Source organism: Nelumbo lutea, chromosome 6 (genome assembly GCF_056320005.1).
Source record: "Nelumbo lutea isolate HS-2025 chromosome 6, American lotus-T2T, whole genome shotgun sequence".
NCBI lineage: Eukaryota > Viridiplantae > Streptophyta > Magnoliopsida > Proteales > Nelumbonaceae > Nelumbo > Nelumbo lutea.
Window position 1 is genome coordinate 34228307 of NC_142689.1, and position 12286 is coordinate 34240592.

The 12286-nt window shown below is 37.2% G+C and overlaps 1 long non-coding RNA gene and 1 pseudogene across 1 annotated transcript; both read left to right on the top strand.

The window, feature by feature from the left end:
* LOC148848465 (putative ABC transporter C family member 15) overlaps positions 1-12286 on the top strand; it is a 73692-nt pseudogene that overhangs the window by 42785 nt on the left and 18621 nt on the right.
* LOC148848467 (uncharacterized) lies at positions 6578-8300 on the top strand. The gene is made up of 2 exons (XR_016100226.1): positions 6578-6920; positions 7317-8300. It is a non-coding gene; the product is annotated as an uncharacterized LOC148848467 (long non-coding RNA).

The following is a 12286-nucleotide window of genomic DNA, read 5'->3' on the forward strand; positions in this document are numbered from 1 at the left end:
CTTGGCAAAACTTTCCCGGTTGAAGTTTTCATCAACCAAGCATGAGAACATGGGTTCAAGAGTGACCACTTTGTGCAAGAAAATGATGTCAGTTAGGTCCATATCCAGTCCTCCCCTCCCAAGACCCTGAATGGTCAGGACCAAATAATGCATAAGCCACACTGAAAGAAAAATCATGGATGTGGTTGTAGTGCATATTTACAATCCTTGATAAAAATTAAAATTATCTTTTATAGTAGCTTTTGGACTTATTACTTACAGCAGCTTTAGTTGTTATTTATAGTAAAATTGTGATTTACCATTTTTAATAATTCCTGGTTTCATTAGATCAATTTAGTTCTTCTTATTTGCTTGGGAGAGTGTCTGAGATTAGAAGATTCACTGGCCTATTTTCCTTTAGGCTCGGAAGGAGTACAAATACAAATATGTAGAGTGCTTATATTCTACAAATTTTATTGCTTCCCCTTTGCCGACCATGTTCAACCCAGTTGGACTTTTCTCTATCATGTCCAACATCACCAACCATTATATAATAGCCCTCTTTGGTAACTTTTAATTATTTCAACCAAAATTTTAAATTCATAGCTTGAGAATGCTCTTTCCAAAAAAAAAAAAAAAGAACCAAATTAAAAAGTTTTAGAAATTTTGAATGAGCACAAATATGTCTCTCTGTTAACATGAACTCTTTACACAAACAAATATTAGAATAGGAAAAAGCACTATATGAAATCAAGGATCAGATGGGCATTTGAGTTGTTCAAATTTTCATGAGTTCTGACATGCTTTTTAATCTTTTTTGTTCTTTTCCTCCTGCAGACAAAGTTTTTCAAAGCCAAGCTATATACAGTCCGTAGGTGCTTAACATATTCATGCAATCACAGCCACAGAACCTCTCAAATGTGTTCAATAAATATAGCAACTATGGCACAGTTCAGTGACCCAAGCAAGCTGAGGGTGCATATGGATAAGCTTGGTGAGAAGATTTGGGAAGCCCTACCTGAGCCAGTTAAAGAGTTTCCTTGGAGAAGAGCAGAAGATATTGTTATTCAGCAGTTGCTTTTACTTGGAAAGAAGGCACTTAAGTGGTCTCTAATTACAGCCTTCGTCCTTAGCTCACTATCAGATATCATATTTTCCATTTCAAGAAACAGAGAATTGCTGATTCCTATAGGTCTTTCTGTTGGATGCATGATGGCTGAATTCTTGAAGGAGACTTCTGGGGAATTGTTTCAAGAAGCAAAGGTATGCTTTCATCTTGTTTCTAATTGGATCTCATTTCTTTGTTTTTTTTTGTTAACCATTTTTTTGTTGGGTTATTGATTGTTTCTAGTTTATTTTGTTGATGGTTGACAGAAAGGAGATTTGGCATGGCAGCTTCTGGGCTTTGGTTCTTTTTTCGTTCTTGTTAAGTTAATTTCTGTATATTTCATGCAAGAACGGGCATTCTTGTCCCATGTTGGAAATGGTGGGTTCATGCATGTTCTTTGGTTGTGGAATAAAAATCTAAGAGGAAGAAATGGTGATGATGAAAATTCAATTCATCAAGATGCTTCCATTGCTACTGATGTACTTGGTTAAATTACAACGATGCTGTTGGATGGTTAAGAGAGATTTGTCTCTGATTAAAGCTTTGACACGCTTTGGCTATGACAAACTTGTCTCACTATTTTTAAATGGTTAAGTTAGACGCAAATAGCAATCATGGTTAAGTTAGATGCTCATGACAATTATGGTTGCTAGATCTGTGTTGTCTTTTTCTGTATCTTGTCAACTAAAATGGAGCTTTCTGCAAAACTGAAGGATCACCCAAATGTTATTTGTACATTTAGGGTGAACCCAACTGCTCGATTTGTCTTCATTCGGAACTATTGGAATGAAACCATTTCACTATTCTTTTTGTGGCACTTGAGCAGAAATGATAATTTCTAGTAGCATCACATTCCTTGACGACCCTACAATGACCTTGTGTTAAATAGACTAATGCGGCAATGGACAGGGAGCAAGTTGAAAGGTTTTCAGGACTGGGATTGAGCTCTAAAAACCGGTATGAAAGCACTCATATCAAACCAAAAATGAGCTGTTACCTTACCCACTACACCAGTCATTTGGATACGATGGCTGAGTACTTATTGCAGAAATCACTTTGTTCTACATAGGCGGCTTGTGAAACTGCTATTTTCAAATAAATTTGTATAGATCTAAGGCTGCATTTGGTTGCACGCAAAAATGATCATATAAAAACAAAATTTTCAAAGGTGAGTGACGATTGTGGGAAAATGGCATTCCATCTTGGCTACACTTTTAGAAAAACAATATATTTTGCTTCACCTCTTGCAAGCTACATAGGAATGGTAGTCCTTACCTCGTTTTGCCTATATCAATTCCTTAGTTTTATGTAGTGAAAGTACTATATGCTCATTTCTTTGTGGCCATGCTCCCCCTATTCCTGATGTTTCTTTATCTAAACCTAGACTTGCTGTGTCTCTTATTTTCTATCAAGCCAACATAGCCTAAAGTTGCAACTTCTTTGAACTCAGGTTAAGGGAAAAAAAAAAGATAGATTCTCCTGTACTTTCTGAATCTCTTATATATTTTTGGTAGAACTCCAAAATTCTTAGGTGATGTGGAAAGGCAGAGTGAAATTGAGTCTCTGGCTTAGATTATTTTGGCTTTTTTATATTCTTTTGGGTTTGTATATATTGATATGACATGGCTAATACATGGTGTATGACCGTATAATATTGGATTTTCAAGGGGCTGGAACAAGGCAAGGGTTGTATTCACAAACCATAAGGACAATGACGTGGCAATTGTTTTATGTTTTATTAAAGAAAATCATGGATATTGGCGATCACTCCCAAAATGGTGACATGATTGAATAGAGTTAGTTGTACAGTACAGGAGGTGGTTCTAAACTTCCAATGCATCATCACGCTTTGGCTACCTTTTGGCATTTTTACTTTTTTAGAGAGCAATACAAATACGTTTAGTGTCCAGTTTGGCATTTAGCATTGCATGATGAAAGTGCTGGGGGCTTGGAGTATCCAACACAACTTTTCTTTCGCATACATGGACCCGTATGATTGAGACAATCCAACAGATGCATTCATGCATTCTTGAGTTTGTCTATAATAGTACTGTTACATCTAATGGTTGTCACTCTCCTAAGTACTAACAAAAAAGATGATTGTTGATCATATAAACAAGGTAAAGCAAGATGCATGAGAGAGAGAGAGAGAGAGAGTTGTGACCACAAGGGCTCCTAGTTTTTTTTTTTTCTTTTTTTTATCAAGTCATAGAGTATATGACACAAATGTTGGAGAAAATGAATATTCTCATTAAAATGATTTTGCCATCATCTTAGTCTGTCCAATTTGTGATGTAAGCTAGAAGTTCAATTTTGAATAATCCTGCCATTGTCACCCTATAAATTATAAACTTACAGTTTCAAGGGTAAGCTAAGAGAATTCCAAAATCTAGAGTTCAGTAAAATTGGTAATGAGAAACGCAATGTAGAGCCAATGGTGCCAGATCACGGTTCCCCTTTCTCTCTCATGTTTCACTCAAAGCTTTTGTCCCACCAATTTGATGAAATTTTACATACCCCTCCCAGCCAAAAAAGTGAAAAAAAAAAATAAAAAGAAGAAAAAAAAAACAAAAGAAAAGGAAAACATAGATGCTTTGTACTAGCTCCATGACAACAATGTACATGTCTACATATTTACACACCTAACTTCTTTGTTCATTAATTATTTATGCAACTAAGCCAATAGTCCTTTGTATCTTATAAAAAATCATCAAAATTTGTCTTTTTCTTAGGCCTATTTCATTTTTTGAGAAGTCATTTATCTGGGTAACACTTATCCAGGAAAATGTTTCCTAGGAAACACTTAATTACTCAGGTAAGTGCACTAAATGGCATTCTTTCGTTTCTCAGGTAAAGTTAAACAATGATTGTTTGTCCATAAAAGTGTCCCAATGTTGTCCCAATGACTGAGGATCTCATCATTTACGATGTAGAAGGTATATGTTTGTAATTAATCTGTACGAGTGGTTTATGATTAATCTGTACATGTCTTTTGACTTTTGCAAAAGCAAATCCACCAAAGCAAGTTCAATAAATACCTCCAAAGGGGAAAAACTCATACAGCACAGGCAAGTATTTTATTAGTTACTAGAAAAATAGCTACAAATAATTAACTTATATAAGTATTTCATTTTATAACTTTTTGTACAAAAATTATGCTTTTTTTAATTACAACTTTTTTTTTTATCATCAATTTCTTTAATTACTAACTTGAGTTCTTATGTCTCAATTCCTACCATTAATAATAGACTAGCCTAAAAAAAATGATAGATTAAAGCTGGAGAGAGAGAGAGAGAAAATCAGCTTAAGGCATGAATAACTGTAATTTTCAGTCCATCAAAACTTCAAAGCTAAAAGTAGAACATAAAAAATTTTGTTTATTCCCTGAATAAGTCTTCAAGCTGGTATTGGTTTGTTCAAAGACAATAAAAGCCCGAGCAAAAGAAAAAGGAAAAAACAACATAGATGACAACCCAAACCAGATGGAGTAAGATGCAGGATGGATGGTAGTATGCAATAGTGGTACTGCTCTATGTATGTGTGTGAATGATTGTTTAGTTTCTTCAACTTCTTTCAAGTGGCAATAACTGATTAGCTTCTCTACTGGACCCAATCAGAAAACCTAATATCATCATCATCGGCTAGTTTCGCCTTTTGGTTCTGTTTAATCAGAAAATCTAACATGCCATCAGCAAAGAAATAACTGACTGTGATATCAATGTTTTAGTAAATTAATGAATGGCTATTTCCTTCAAACTCCAAGAATAATAAATCACTGAAGAAAACTTAGAGTATTATGTTCATAAACAAATTAATTAAGAACTGATTATCTAACTGAACATCCTCTAATTGGAATTAGGATTCATGAACTTCTATTTCCGATGCATTTGCTTTAGAGTCCGGATCACCTTCCAATAAAATACATACCTATACTCTAATAACATCATCTGACACCAGACATCTCATGCATATATAATAGGTCCCACTTTTGTGATGGAAGGGCCTATAATTTTATAGTGAGATGTGTAGCGTAAGATCAAATTCGTTGGGTGTTTCAACTTGTTTTGTTGGCGGGAGATTCCAATTCTTTGCATCACGTGACCGGTTTTTTCAAAAATTCTAAAAATACCCTATAGAATCTTTCAAAATTTCTATGATCCGGATAAACCAAAGTGCTCTTGGTTGCAGCGGAACCCCACATCGTCATCGCTTCAATATCAATCTCCTCCCAGTGACTGTCATTGGTCATCACTATGAGCTTTGCAGGATCATAGTGATACAAATCTGCTGCTGACTGAAGAAAATGGAAAAGGCGATACAGAGAGAGAGAGAGAGAGGAGCAGCAGCAGAAGAAGAAGGGGATCAAGAGAGGGAGAGAAGAGAGAGAAGGAATGAGAGAGAAAAAAAGAGATCTATAGTTTTATACAGATTTGCCACTGACTTAAGAAAAGGGGGAAGGCGATACAGATCTGGTTGCAGAGAGAGAGAGAGAGAGAGAGGTTGTTGCAGAATTGAATTGCTGGTAGAGCTTGAAAATCACCGATGATGTCTTCTGTTGAACCTGGAGTCTGAGTTTTCTGAGTGAAGGGCAAAATATTCTTTTTATCCTTCCATTAATAGACAATAATGGTAAGGAAGATTTATCCAATTGTCAGAAGCAATAAGGATACTTTAAGATAATATTAAAATAGTAAGAGTATAGTTAGTCAATTTCCTAAACCTTAGGGATAGTTTAAAAAATTTGCCCTAACTGAAATTCATGTACCTACATCAAATTTATTAATATCCCTTGAAAAAAATGGAAGTTCCGTAATATAAACTCGTTTTCCTTGGATTGAATTCTTTCATGCTAAATAACTAAAATTGGATTTCTTTTCTGTTCTTCAAGAAAGCAAAGTTTAGAGTTTGATCTCAAATAGACCTAAATCTAAAAACTTCTAGAAAGCCATTAATATATTTTGTACTCACCTAACTATCAACAAGTCAACAGTTTTAGGTGTATATAGAATGTGTACTAACTTTTATGGTGCCAAGCTATCAACAGATCAAATTTATTAATTTCTTTTATGTTTTTTTTATACATAAAATAACCCTTAGATAATATTAAAATTTACATTGATGTCCATCTAAACTTGGGGAGTCGTCTAAAGACTTCAAACAAAATAACTCGCCCACATAAGCTTAGGTCCTATTTGGCAATGTTTCGTGAGTGCGTTTTTACTGTTTCCGGTGTTCTCGAGGAACAGAAATGCGTTTAGAAAAAACAAAAAAAACAAAAGAAACGAATTATTCTTGCGTGAGAACACATAAAAGAACGTGTTCTCTGGGAGTGTGACAAATTGACACTCTCAAAGAACGCGCTCTCGGAATGCGCGGTTCCCACAACATGCATGACTAATAACGAACATGTGAGAGAAGGGGGGATATACAAAAATATAAACTGAAGCCCTATATAACAGTCATCATTCATTCAACCACTACTGCTGCACAACCCGGCGGAAGAGATCTAAACTCTTGTTGCATCAATGATTGGACGACGATCAACAAAAACATATATCCGGTGAGGCAGCAAAAGGGGTCGCTGGAACTAAGTCAGAGAGGCTGCTTGAGAATGAGTAGCAGGTCAGCAACAGTCATTGAGTTTTGAGCTGTCGACCATCATTGGTTTCATATGTTCAATAATCATTCAGTATCGGTTGTCGGCCATCAAGTAGGTCGTCAGCAGCCATTGTCATCGTTTAGCCCATCACAAAGATCCGATCTTGGTTTCTTCCTCCACTTTGAAGAGTTGCTAATGCATGGGGATGATTTCAAGACGCTATCAGGAATGGAGGTCACTACCTTCCACTATTTCTCTTTCACATCATATTCCATGACCCTCTCTGTTCTCCTCCATTACCACCACTCACGAAGCACCACCGTCTGCTGGGAGTAGCAATGATGGCCCTTGGGATGGCACTAGGGAAGGGCCACACCTCCTCCTTTAGCTGGGACCAAGACCCAAGAGTCGGGTTGTAGCACTCGGTGTCTGATTTGATTTGAGTCACCCTCGGCTCTCAATGCCGTACCCGCTAGCCACCTAGAAACTGTCGTCGCCATCGCAAGACAATCCTTGACAATTCTTCTAGATGTCGTGTCTTCACTTCACGTGATATATTGTTTTTTTTTGTTAATTTTAGATTTAATGAGAATTGATGGAGGGTGATTTGATCTGAACTCATCATAACAGGACACGTGGACGTGACTCAGCATAAGTGACAATTCAGCGCGACTAGTCTACCAAGATCCAATATGACAATTCGGTACCAGATGACACTCTGACTATCCCGAGCTAAGATTCTTCCAAGGAAGTGCCCCGAGCTAAGATTCTCCCAAGATAGGAATCTGTCAAGCTCAAAGGCACTTCGGGTTGAGCTCGAGAGTCTCCTAAGTTAGAATAATTTTACTCCTACCCAAACCTAAGTAGGCCACCTCGGGTATAAACACCTCAATACGGCACCTGCAGTTCGGCACAGGGTAGCTCGGTACAAGGCAGCTCGCAGAAGAGTAGCTTGGCGTATCACAGGAAGATCTCCTATCTGACAACCGTACCTACCAAACCTGGAGACTGCACCCACGTCTCTCGCTAGGCGGCGTCGTGCCTACCAATACTAAGAGGTGTCCCCCGCCTCGCAGGGCCGTACTCTACAACAGTTACCTGCGCAGCCCTGACAAGTAACGGCTGCAGCAGAGAATCAAAGGCGACTATGTCAGATCTATTAGGACACCACTATATAAGAGCTCCGACCCCCAAAGAGCAAAGGATTGCAACTTGCGTGATCTGCACTCTAGCCCTTTTATTTTTCTCTGCAACTTTCTCTTTCAGTTCTCAGCTCTCTCTCCCAGTTACTAACTTAAGCATCGAAGTGTTCCCGCCGGGCAAGCTCCCCGGGATCCCTTCATCTTCTTCTTCACAGGTGCTTCGTTTGTTGCCAACTAGGAGCACAACCACTTCCAGCTAGGAGTGACAAGGTCGTGCATCACCAGGAATGGATTTGTAGAATTAATGTTAAGAAATAGTTTCATTGTCTAAACGTTGTTTCTATTTATGTAGAATAAAAATCCGTTCTCAAAGAACAAATTGCCAAACACCTCTATTATTTTCAAAGAGCAAGAAATAAAATTCTTGTTCTAGCACAAGAATTTCTAAAAGAACAGGAATAGCTGGGAACATTGCTAAATAGGCCCTTAACATTTTGGGCTATTATAGGAGTCGATATTCATTTTTGGTTTATATTAGCTAATACAAAGTTGATTTATAAATTGGGGTGGATTTGTCTATACAACTCCTCTATTTCACTACTGATGGCAATTTTCCTTATAAAATTAGGGCCTTTCCTCGCCCCATCTTGAATGGGGTAAGTTTTCCTTGATCTTAACTAGGGACAAGGTAGGGATGGGGAAAACATTTTTACCCTGAACCAGAGATAGGGTGGGGATGATGTTTACATATAATTAAGGGTGCAAGTCGAGCAGGTTGGGCTGGGTTTATGGTAAACTCAGGTCCAATCCCAAGATTTGAGCCTAAGGCCTGAGCTTGGACCAAGCCCCAGGTTAAGTCCAATCTTTCCAACCCGAGCCTAGCCGACATTGTAATTTGATGTCTTCAGGCTTGGGTTAGGCTCAGGTTGGTCAGTGAATCTTTTCTACAATTATATATGTATGCATTTATGCAAATATGTATGTATATATGTAAATAAATATCTATATATGTATGTATAAATGTTTATAATCGGGCCAGACTTGTGCTGGGACAAGGTCAGACTGGGCTCAGGATGGGTTTGTGCTACCTAAGGCCTAGGCTCAAGCCCATCCCAAAAAATAAAGAAGACCGAATTCTTAGGTCCAAGCCCAACTCAAGGACTGAAAATCAAGTTGGACCCCCCACCCAAGTTGCACCCCTATATATAATTCTTTGAACCCAGTGATAAATTTCTGAATTTCCACTAGGTTTGCATATAATTTCCTGTGTGTATTGTTTTGCCTCTATGCTTCTTTCACTTTTACACTATTCACCCACCTTCTCTTTTACTTCTCTAGATTTACATAACTTCAACATCATTTTGAGATCCCAACATAAAGAATATGTTAGTTGGGGCACATCCCGTTTCTGACAAAACTACTTGTACTTGGGCATTTTCAAAATGAAGTTCAAGTTAGAGAGAGAGAGAGAGAATGGGGTTCAGCCAGGTAGGAATGGCAATGAAACGAGACATCCCATCCTTGCTCCATAGCCAAAATCCCCTACCCTGTCGCCACTCCATCCCCGATGATGGGATGGATTTGGGGAAAGGCACCTCTTCCCTCATTGGAGACGAGGATTAGGAATCCTCAAATTTCCCCTACCCTGTCGCCACTCCATCCCCGATGATGGGATGGATTTGGGGAAAGGCACCCCTTCCCTCATTGGAGACGAGGATTAGGAATCCTCAAATTTCCCCTACCCCAAGCGTTGAAACATGAAACTTCATATCTAAGGGTGATCATGGGCAGGGTCGGGCTTTGCACTTATGATAAGGGTTATAGCTTAGGCCCGGGCCTGATTCTGGGCCAATGTCTTTCATATATAAAACATTATATTATATTAAATGACATAACATGTATATAAATTTTTATTTTATATATTATATATAAAATATTATATACAATATAAATTATACATGTCATGTTATAATATTTATATATAAAATATATAATATAATGTAAATAACATATATACATATGTATATATTATACACAAAATGTATAAATTTAAATATATATAAACTAGGCCAACTTGAAGTATTAATCTCAAACCCAACCCTAAAATTTACGGGCCTGATATGGGCTCAGGCCCAAGCCGGACCTAAACACAAAACCTAAGCCCAAGCCTAAAATTTCTAGGCCGAGCTGAAATGATGACCCCTATTCATATCCCTACCTTTGAATTAGATGAAGTGACTTGTTGGTAGGGATCCCAATGCCATGATTTTCTGTTTTATTCCTGCCCTACGAGTCTACGACAGTATCCCAGAAAAAGTAAACTTAAATAAAAAATTCACTAATTCACGAATGTCATGCCAGCTAGGATCTTTTGATGCCCAAATGATCATTTCAAATCAAAAGTTCGACAGTGTCATCAAGACAGTATTTCTTGTGGACTTTCATTCTTCCCCTACCAAACTAATTAACATAAAAAATTAATCTATGCATCAGTTATTAATATATGTAATAAATTTCAAATCACCATGGCCATTCCCCTCATCATAAGAAAGGCAAAGCTTATGTCAGGGTGTCAATGCTTCAGATCAATCCTCCTACCAACGCATTAGCATAAAGATTTCATCCTGTCCCATTGTGCGACCACGGCGCCACCGCGCATTGTATTCAGTGTGTCAATTATCCTCTTTTACCGTTTAATCTTCTTTTCTTGACTGCTGCTTTTGGTAATAACATAATAAATGCAAATTTTGGTCAAAAGGTGAATTGAATTATTGTATACCATTTATTGATATGACTTCCTTCTTATCGAGTCATCAAAATCAAATCATATCAGCTCTTAGAACTAAGACGAACACAATTCAACGAAAAAAGATATACCACGAATTTGGAAATTCCAACATTAATTTCAATTCAAATCCTTGACGTAGCCGCGTATTAATATATAATTAAGGAATCCTATCGATCAAGAAAGACCTTAGTCTGTAGATGCGATGTAAAATTTATATCGGTTCATTTTTATATGCATATCGACATAAAATTATATTTAAATTCAGTTTTATGTGCGTTTAGATGGAGTATAATTTTACGTTGATAATAGATATAAAATTCTATCACCTTTAAAGTTTTACATTGATAATCGATGTAAAAACTACATCAATTTTATCGAAAAAAGATTTTATATTTTTTTATATCGATTTTCAAAATGCAACGGCCATTATGTATACTGTTTAGTGTAAAACGTGGCCTTGCTTTCTACAAAAGATGAGGGGACAAAATTGGTGCATAACATTTCCTTCTGGTCCTACGCGGCCATCATTTAGTATTTGAAGTTAGGATTGGTCACACCAGTTTTATACACGTGGAAAATGCCTGGAGGTGACCAACCAATCAGAAGAAAGCACATTTGCATGAAACAAGTCCAAATTTGCTGCACATGTCGTGCATCAGAAGAAGTTAGGCAACAGTCCGCGTGTTCATTATCTTTTAGGGGATGTTCCACTTCCACAACATGGTTTTGTTTCAACCACCACATCAACATTTTTGCTGATGTGTCAGTTTTTGTTTTGAAAAATAAAACCAATTAGAATTAGGGGGTGTTAGAAAGACAACATGATCAGTTTTTATTTTGAAAATAAAAACAAATATATATTTATCTTTGCTGACAAAGCAATTAATTTTGTTTTCAGAAACAAAACCATGTTGTCTTAGTTAGCGAGAGAGAGAGAGATGGAGAATAAGAAAGAGCGAGAATCATCCTTTTTGTAGCCATCCACATGGAATTCCTCCAACTTTAATTCCAGCCCAAAACCAAATCAATAATATTCTCTTCCCGTATTTGAAACTTTGGGCCCACTTGAGATTCGATATTTCTTGGCATTGGAAGTTGGAAGACAAAGCGAAAAAGGCCTGCAGCTAGCTAGTTCATGTTGTTCCCCTTAAAGTGAGCAAATCCAATGCAGGTCATACCAGCTGCTGTTTTTTCTGTTTTCTTGCCGCACCCATCCCTTTGGTGCTTAATATGTGAAGCCCACATTTCACTTTCACTCAAGGTGTATGCATACTTACAACTAAATTTTGAAAAAAAAAATATATAAAAAATAAAAAATGTATCTTTTAAAACACCAATATTATATGTACACCTCTACCAATAAAATAAATGTATCAGCACAGTTTGAATCTGATTGATTTCACCACTAGTTTGTGACAAAGTTGAACTTCCAGGCCATAGAGGAAATCGTGATTCATGATTTGACTTAATTAGGTAGCTAAACATACAACTATTAGATGCCAGCTGAGGGACCCTCCCTTGGATCGGATCGGATCGGATTAGATGGTTTTGTCAAAAAATACATCAGCTCGTATCATCTCTCTGATTCTTCCTGTCTGGCCTTGTCTTCACGAAAAGCAAAGTTATTTTCTCCCCCCCACCCCCCCCTTCTGACTTTGGTATTTCCAGCG